The sequence below is a fragment of the Dipteris shenzhenensis genome, chromosome 4 (assembly GCF_047967505.1).
Source record: "Dipteris shenzhenensis isolate YYH24624 ecotype China chromosome 4, Dip_SZ_1.0, whole genome shotgun sequence".
Lineage (NCBI taxonomy): Eukaryota > Viridiplantae > Streptophyta > Polypodiopsida > Gleicheniales > Dipteridaceae > Dipteris > Dipteris shenzhenensis.
Genome location: NC_141599.1, coordinates 43,024,631 through 43,033,710, shown reverse-complemented (window position 1 = coordinate 43,033,710; position 9,080 = coordinate 43,024,631). Strand labels below are relative to the sequence as shown.

The following is a 9,080-nucleotide window of genomic DNA, read 5'->3' as shown; positions in this document are numbered from 1 at the left end:
TACTTAATGTCCTATAGATGAATTGTGTAGATGCCATGTGCAAATTGAATCCAAAGGTGTTGTAATTCTTTAGTAACCTCATCTAGCTCAAGTTGATTGTAGTTGATACATAATAAAAGTAGTCTCTAAAAATCACTATAGGGATGTGAATTACCTCATCAAGCAATTCTGGAGCATGGTGAGTGGGAGTAATCTCCAAATCTGAAAACTTATTAGACTAATCCCTAAGGCCTAATGAGATAATTCACATTACTAATAATGATGACAAAAGCATTAGAGATATAGCCTCATTGTTGCTCCCTTGCATTGACCACATATAGTAAACAAAAAGGCTATGACAGAATTGAAATAGTGTGAAGATAAGCATGGGCCTTGCACAAGGATGACACAAAATTTGAGAAATGGTTCATAATTTTTATTATCATAGACCCTTTATTCTGAAAGCCATCTTCCCCCTAGAGTGTCCTAGGAGTAGGTGCCAACAATGGGTACTCAAAGGACTTTTTAAAGTAGTAGATGAGCATGCTATTGTTTAATGATCATTTCAAATAGTTTAGTCTATAGTAAGCTGTCTAGTATACCAGTGCTAGCATGGAAAGGCCCACATGGTGGGTTGTTTTTTCCTCATCAACCACAATTGGCACTCACATGAATATAAAGTGTGGTGTATGCAAGTTGCACCAAGATTTAAATTCAAAAACAAGGGAAAAAATGATCTCTTTGAAATGTTTCTCTCCTACCATAGTCTCTATCACATTCATTGGCTTGTAGTTGTAGCAAACCCTTCCCCCAATATGCTAGATATTGGAGTAATTGACCACTTTCACAACCACAATTGAACACTCTCTCCCTCACCCTCTTCCTCTCATGACTCAATTGTGGTCCATCTTACCTCAACATGCTAGGTGCATGAGCCATGGATATAATCTTACCAAATGAAGAGCGCTCATGACTCTCACAAGCTTTTGTTAATTAAAAAATAGGTAAGAAACCTAGTATATATTAATGCCAATGATAATGCCATTATACAACAAATATTTTTCATAGTATCGGTGATATATAGATTATTACTACCGATAATATTCAATGGTCATAGATATTATTGCCGTTAGCATGACTATTACCATCAATATCATGGCTATGATCAAGTCAATAGCATGACTAATTTTGTCAATATCATGGCTATGATCAAGTGGTATAATTATATGATTCGTTGGTTATTTTTCTAAGTTACCAACATGATATTATTGTTGTTTCCATGATATTTTGAGCTGAAAATGATGTTTTAATGAAAACATGAATACACTGACAAAATCCCCATCTTTGAGAGCCATTGCTATGCCCTTAATGGAAGATTTTTGGGCAATTATGAGTATGGATTAGGGGGTGTTCATGACAAGAGGGTCCTTTATTGAGGAGGCTTGAGGGGGGAATATTGATGAGGTCACATAGATATAAGAGGTTGTCAATCCCATGCATGTGGAAGGGGGGTTATAATGGGGAGGTGGGTGGATCAAGGAGTGTGGCCACCCAATCCACGTATTAGGCACACCAATTTACCCTCTTCCTACCTAAACTTAGCCACCTCCAAATTCACATTGACAAGGTCTTCACTCTTTCCAAAATTCTCCTTTAGCAACGTAGCCAACAATGGCCAACTCCTTTGCATTATGAAATCCAATACCACACCTTGGCATGACCCTCAAGGAACATGGGTACGACCACCAACAACTTATGTTTAGATAGAAAGTTCAAGGCCACATAACATTTCTTGAAGAAATCAAATAATCATGGGGGTTTCCATCAATCCTCCCACAAAAAATTGGTATCTTAGCCATTTCAGATAAAGAAAGAAGATATAAGTGGTGATACACTCAGAAATATATTGGCAGGAATACTACTCTTGCCAACACATCAATTTTAACAACTAAAAAAAGAAGGGCACTTCAAATATCATAAGAGATTAGTGTGCTATGTTGAATCAAAACCTTGTTTAAAGTAGTTCTCATAGTGTAACAATGGACTCCTGCATGCTGATTCCAAATTTTGTCAAGGTGCAAATATTCAAGACCAACTGATATCAAAAATTACACAAAACATATGAGAGATTACCAAAGGAGTATAGAGAAAGACCACAAATCAAGCAGACTCATTGTAATAGTAATAAAAGGTATGAATCTAGGGGATCTGTAACACTGGTTACTCAAAAAGGCCAAGGGTTCCATGCTTTGGCTACAATGGGAAAGTATTTAAAATATACAAAGGGGGACTTCTCATGGAAGAATCATTGGGAGCTTTTTTGCTTGTTGGTTAAAGATGTTGATACCATGGACTTTGTAGAGATGGTGATAGTAACAGAGATAGCTGACATGGACGTTTCAACTTGATGGATCATGGGCGTGATGCTTGAAGAATATGTTACAAATCTAGGCGTAGACTTTGTGTTAGAGAGCAGGAAACTAAGAGAGGAAGCGCAGGATCACTATACAAAAAAATTTTACCTTGGTGAGGATCAAAACTACTATGAGGTAGGCCTACCATATAGTAAGACCCCATCTATCATTTACTCATTGAAGATGATTGATAACCCTTTGTTGTAGGCTAATTGGTAGCTCTAGAATCTCCCACCAACTAGAGGCACCTATGTCTAGACATAGGTCTTTCCAATTAGAGGAAAATTATAGACCTAGTTAGGGAATAAATTTCAAAGTTGTGCCATTCAACAACATGCAAGTCTTTAAGAAGTTGATTTTGATCTGACAAAGTCTCAAATAAGCTCTAATTGCAAGATTTGCAATGGTAGAGTTGAATAGCTTGAAAAATTGAACACTTTACCTTTTGACAGAATATCAAAATTTCATAAGATATGCCCTTTTGATACTTCCTCTCCATTTTTTTTTCTTAAATGTACTATGAGGAAGGGTTCACATTCTTAGGGACGGTTCACTTGTTAGTTCTTAGGGTTGTTTGTGTAGCTAAGGTCTAGGTAGTGAGGTTGAGGTGGGGGCATGGGTGAGAGATAAGGGTGAGGTGAAGTACACCATCTGGGGGAGGGACTAGTGCTTTGAGGTAATTGATCAAGGGAGGCATTTCTCGGTCGAGAAGTGGCCAAAAATCGGAAAGCATCCAATAGAGAGCTAATTTTGGGCCACTTCTTGACTAAGAAATGCCAGCCATAGTCATTTCTTGAGCATCAAGTCTCTAAGGGAGGTTGAAAATGATAGCGCATGATAGTGGGATTGACACATGTCAATCATCAAGTTAGTTTGTGTTTTAGTTTTGTGATTTAGTGGTCATTTTGGCTAGTGCATGTTGGAGTTAGGGATGTGTGGATTTTGGATGTTGGATGTGTTGATTGTGTCTCCGTGGGAGTGGGCGAGTGGTTGCATGTGTGGGTGTTTTTATTAGTTTTTTGTGAGAGTTGTGCAATGTGTGGGTTTGCTATGTGTTGAATGTCTAGTTGTGTTGACGTGCATGGCTTTAGTCTTGTGGTGTGTGTTGTCTTTTCATTATGAGGGCTCTTGGTTTTTGTTGGTGTGAGGCTTTTGACTTTTGTGTGTGAGGCTTCATGGCTCCATTTTTTATGGGTTGCATGCTATGAGGCTTTGTGTCTTTGTTCTTGATGGAATCCATGTCTAACCCTCCTTCTTTCTTGTTGGGTTGCATGTTGTGAGGCTTCTTATTTTTGTTCTTGATGGACACTATGTCTGATTCTCTTCTTTCTCACTAGGTTTTAGTGATCTTGATGTCAAGGTTGTTGGTATTATCCTAGTGGTTAGTTGAATTGTGCGGGTGTGCATATTTTTTGTGGTAATTTGGTAGTCTGTTTAGGCAAGAAGGATGACGTTTTAGTAAGAATTGTGTGTCTTGGAGCTCCGGCAATGTTGCATGAGGAGGGCATTGCATTTGTTCTTGATGGAATCCATGTCTGTTGCTCCTTCTTTCTCTTTAGGCTTGTGCTATGAGGCTTCTTATCTTTGTTCTTGATAGAGTTTGTGTCTGATGCTAGGCCTTAGCAGCCTTGATGTCAAGGTTGTCTCTATTGTCTTGGTGGTCAGGAAAATGTTTTGGGTTTGCTTTTTTTTTGTGGTGATTTGGTGGTCTATTTAGGTAATCAAGATGATTTTTTTGGTGATAATTGCATGTCTCTGGGCTTGGGTAGTGTTGCATGTGGAGAGGATGAGGGTTTTTGTGATTCTAGAGGTATGTTTGTGCTATTTTCTTTGTGTTTGTTTGTGTGTTCAGTGTTTCTTTGTTGCATATGCTTTGTGGTTGTTTGTAGGTATGACGGATGTTGATCCATGTGGTGGTGTATATTTTGGTTTTCTTTCATTGGACCGATGTTTAGAGAAAGAAGTGGAGAAGGGATGTAATGCTCCTTCAAAAACAAATTAACAAGGGAATTTACAACAAAACTAAATAAACTCAACACAAAAATGGGATAAAATTAAAGGGGGGGGACATGCATATGAGTAGACTCTTGATCCTAGCAGCCATAGTAATTATATGAGTTTCCTTGGTGCCATAAGAGAGTGACTAGATGAGAGAAGGAGAGGGTAAGAGTATTACACAAAAGATAGGCTTGAGGCATGGTGGTAGCGGGAAGGGGAATATGAAGGAAGAGTGGAGGGCTCATGGTGGAGAAAAAGGGGGAATTTATTAGCATGGCATTATCACAAGAGATTCTAAAATAAAAGCTAATGGATTCCTCTCATGCCAACATTCAACCCTTAATATGGGCCTTTCCTTTATGAGAATGCTTATCTTTTGGATCTCCCCCCTAGCCTCTTCCTCCATCATGTTGCCAATGTTAAGTTTCTCCATCCTTACTTTCATCCTCTTCTTTTAGATTGTCTCAACACCATTTAGCCTTCTTTACCCCTAGACTTTATTCCTAACTTTCGAATCTCTCTTGGAAAAGGTGGTTTTGCCCCTTAGTGGTTGAGGGTTTTAATAATTGATTGGTTACTTGGTTGTGTTTGGCTATCAGTAGAGGTATTTTTGTTAGTGCTAGCTTGGTGCGAGGGGGATTTTCAATGCTTCTACCATGAATTAAGTGGTTAATGGACCTTGATAACTATTGTTAGAAGATTAGTCATATTTAATAGCATGGCTGTAGGTAAGAGGGATTAAAGTGTTTGGCATATAGATAAGGAAATGCCAGTGCTCAAGCATATCTTTTGAATGCTAAGAATGACCTCTTGAGGGTAGAAAGAGCTAAGCTCAGAGAGGCCAGGGTCTATCTCAAGAATTGGTGGTTAGGTAAAATGGACACGCCAACTAAATAAGTTTTGAAATTATCAAAAGGAACATATCTAGTGAAGACATCCCTCCATTGGAAATTGATGATAATTAATGGGCCAAGAGTGAGGAAGAAAATCATGAATTCATATCTTGATGTTTTGAAATTTTAGTTTCTCCCTCTCTCCAGGTATCTCTTGCAATTTGATATCTAGACATTTTGAAAATTTACTTTCTCCCTCTCTCCCTTGAGATTTATCAAGCTAGAGAGAAGTGTAGGAGGGTCAACAGGAAGACTTTGTTTCAGCCCTTTGATCAGGCCTATCTTGAATCTCCCCTCTTGTTAAGAGAGCATAAAGAGGTGGGAAACAATGAAGGATGGCAAGACCCTGGGTGAATATGGGTTGTCCATAGAGTTCTACAAACCCTTTTAGGAAGTTGTAGGCCCTAAGCTTCTTGCTGTATGGTAGGAGAGCCTTCATTACCACCAACTTGCTGCTCACTTGAGAGTCATTAAGCTTATCCCTAAAGGGGGTAGGAAGGACATTCTCAAGAATTGGAGACCTTTAATGGTGCTGAATTGTAGCTACAAGATTTTGTCCAAGGCTTTAGCCTTAAGAATACAGTCTAAAATGGACAGGTGGATTCTCTAGCAATGGAAAGTTTTTATTAAGCATCGACATCTCCTAGAAGCCATTCTCAATTTGTGGGAATAGGATGTTTGCATCATCAAGGTTGATTTTAATAAAGCATACGATAGGCTAGATTGGGATTTTCTTATTCCATCACGCCAGGACATGGGACTTGGCCCAAACTACATCTCTTACATTAAACTCCTTCTCTCTAACATCTCTACAAAGGTGTGTGTGAATGGAGTTGTGTCTCCTTCCCTCAAAAGATCCATTAGGCAAGGTTTCCCTATTGCTCCACTCTTGTTTGCCATAGTTGTTGATTTTTTAGGGTGGCTCCTTACTAATAGGATTCAACAAGGGGCCATTAGGGGCATTGAGCTACCATCAGGGAAGCCATTCATTAGCTAAAAATTTTTGCTGATGACACAAATTTGACTCCCAGGAACACACTGCAGGATGTTAGGTAGTAATGGATTGTTTTGATATTTTTTGCATAGCCTATAGGTCCCTTATTAGTCATAACAAAATAGGGTATGCTACTCTTAGTGGCCAGCACCAACCCTTTCTTGATGCTCTTGGATTCACTCCCTACCTCATGGCAAGGTTTTAAGACTTCTAGGAATCCCCATGGGATTTGGGGTTACCATGAAGGATAGATGGGATTGGGTGCTTGACAGGTTTGGGGCCAAACTAGAGAAATGGAAGGGTTTTCAAGACAACTTGGCTGGTAGGAGGATGGTCCTTGAGCACTGTTTACATCCCATCAGCATATTTTATATGTTCTGCTAGCAGCCTTGTAGAAAGGGTCTCAATTCATTAATCTCCTCTATCATAATTTGTTGGGTGTCGTTGACTGCATTCTACCAAAAAGAGGAGACATCTTGGCCTACATCTAGCTTATCTCAGACCTCAATTATCTCATGTTGTACTAACGTAAAATGGAAAAGGTAGGGTCACAACCTTGAACCAAGATGAGGTTTTCAGCCCAACATTACTGGCTTGTGGGGTCTAAAAGAGAAAGGGTGTAGAAAGTCTACATCCTTACCTTGGAGGTGATAGTATATTCTGCCTAGTCTTGCTTCACGCGTGGACTCCCCAATCTGCCCGTTAGACCAAGTAAACTCTCTAGAGGTGTCAAGTTCTATGAGCTACTACATCCTTCTTGGCCTAAAGTTCTACTCCCTTAAGCATTGTGCCCTTACCCATCCATATGTCTCATCTACTTTTGACCATATTAAAGTCACACAGTAAAAAGGCATGGACATCTAACGCATCCAAAGACTACCAAGTTCTCATTTTGTCTTGATTATTGGTAGGTGCATAAACCAAAACAGCACAAAATTGCATCCCTTTCATGTTATAGTGCATAGCAATCCATTTGTGGTTGTCATCTGTTACAACCTTGGTAACCCCTTGCTCATAATGTGAGAGCACACTAATAGGAGTTCCACCTTTGCCTTCATCATGCTCCATAAAGAACCAAGTCCTTCTCTTATCAATCACCTTGAGATTACCTCAAGAGTATTATTTGTACATTTGACTTCTTGAAGTGTAATAAAAGTGGGAGAAAGGGAATTTTCTCTCAACCACCTAGCCAAAATCCCCCATCTATAGGGATCTATCAATCCACACACATTTAGGGTGAGGAGGGAAATGGGTTTACTTCCATGTTTCTTTTGCCCCTTCCTAGCCCTGGGGTTGGGGCTCTTGGTTAAGACAGAAGGGTCTTTAGCATGGGAGAGCCTCCTTTTTTATTGAAGCAGAGCTAGAGCTTTATCTTTGACAACAACATTTTTCTCAACACTAGTGTGGGGAGGAAGCTCCTCTTCAAATTCAGCAACATCATAGAGTATCACTTTTTAAGACCTCTTCTTTGAGCTCTTTGGACTAGCCCTCTTCCATCTCACCCTTGATCTTGTCAACTTTCATTTGAATCTTGCTACTAAAGGTCCTTCTATTGAAGGAGTTGTATCAGACCTGCTAAAAGATTATTGTTAGTTGCCAAAGGGACTATATACTAGCCGTTTTGTTAATTTCAAAAGGAACTCATCTGTGTGCTTTAATAGCCAGAAGGTTATTGTGTCTTCTGGTTAATGATTTTTTTAAAAGCATATTTTATTATGTGCCCAGTGAAGCGTCTCTAAGATTGCTTGGTATCTCTAAGGTCTAATAGTTGCCTTTTCTTTTTTTTGGGTGCATCTCTATTCTATTGTGCATCATGCATTTTCCTCAAATTGTTGAGGTTTGAACTCATTGAGTTCTCCAAAAACTTGGTTGAAAGCAACCAAGTAGCAAAATCTCTTATGATCTGTCGGTTTACCAGGAGGTGTTGAGAGCAGCATATTCCTTAGGAAGTTGGTATTATTTCATCATTCACTAGAAGGAGCAAAAGATTTAGCAGCCAATGAGGTCCTCAAAATAGCCACTCTATCAGTAATATTCACTTTAATGAAGCTACGAGTTAAAAAAACTCTTGTTGTCAAAGTGAACTAAAAGCCTCGTGGGCATGTCCGTGCCACATGGGCAAGTGTAGTGCACCGGTCCTACCATATGTTCTAATGTTTGGCCATCTCTTATGTTGAACCAAGGGCATGTCCATGCCATGCGTGCATGAGCAAAGTCCTGTGACACCATATATTCCAAATTTTAGAGTTTTTTGAGGGTAGAGTAGGAGAGGTCCTTTCGGACTCGCTTGGTGTCCCATTGTGAGGTGCACATGGCAAGTTGGGGTGTTTATCAATACCGTGATGATATCTTGAAGATTTTAAAGGACTCTTATGGTAAATTAATGTCATGCATGGGCCATACATACATATAATTTTTCCATGCATTTAAATTATTTTATATTATTAATAAATTAAGAAAAAGTTAAGATGTTACATTAAATTTTACAATTTTTATTTTTTGCACTTCCAAAAACTTATAAAACTATCTTACTTTGTTGTTTTAATTTGTTTTTTTTAGAGTTTATTTTAAAAGATTACATCTTAAAGTACTCCAAAATATGTATACAAATGATTTTGGAGACTACAATTTCCAAAAGTACTTACAAAAATGATTTTGGAGATTGCACAATCCAAAATTAATGAAATGTTTATTTTAAGCTAAATGCCATCTTTTCTCTACCTTTTGAAGTTTGTGTGATTCCTATTTGCTATAGTAGTTTAGTTTCTTAAGCTGCATCCCAATAGAGAACTTACTTTACTT

At 38.7% G+C, this 9,080-nt stretch overlaps 1 non-coding gene across 1 annotated transcript; it reads left to right on the top strand.

Moving 5' to 3' along the window:
* Nucleotides 1-313: 313 nt before the first annotated feature.
* LOC147902900 (U6 spliceosomal RNA) lies at nt 314-416 on the top strand. Its single transcript, XR_015540932.1, has one exon. It is a non-coding gene; the product is annotated as a U6 spliceosomal RNA (small nuclear RNA).
* Nucleotides 417-9,080: the final 8,664 nt, after the last annotated feature.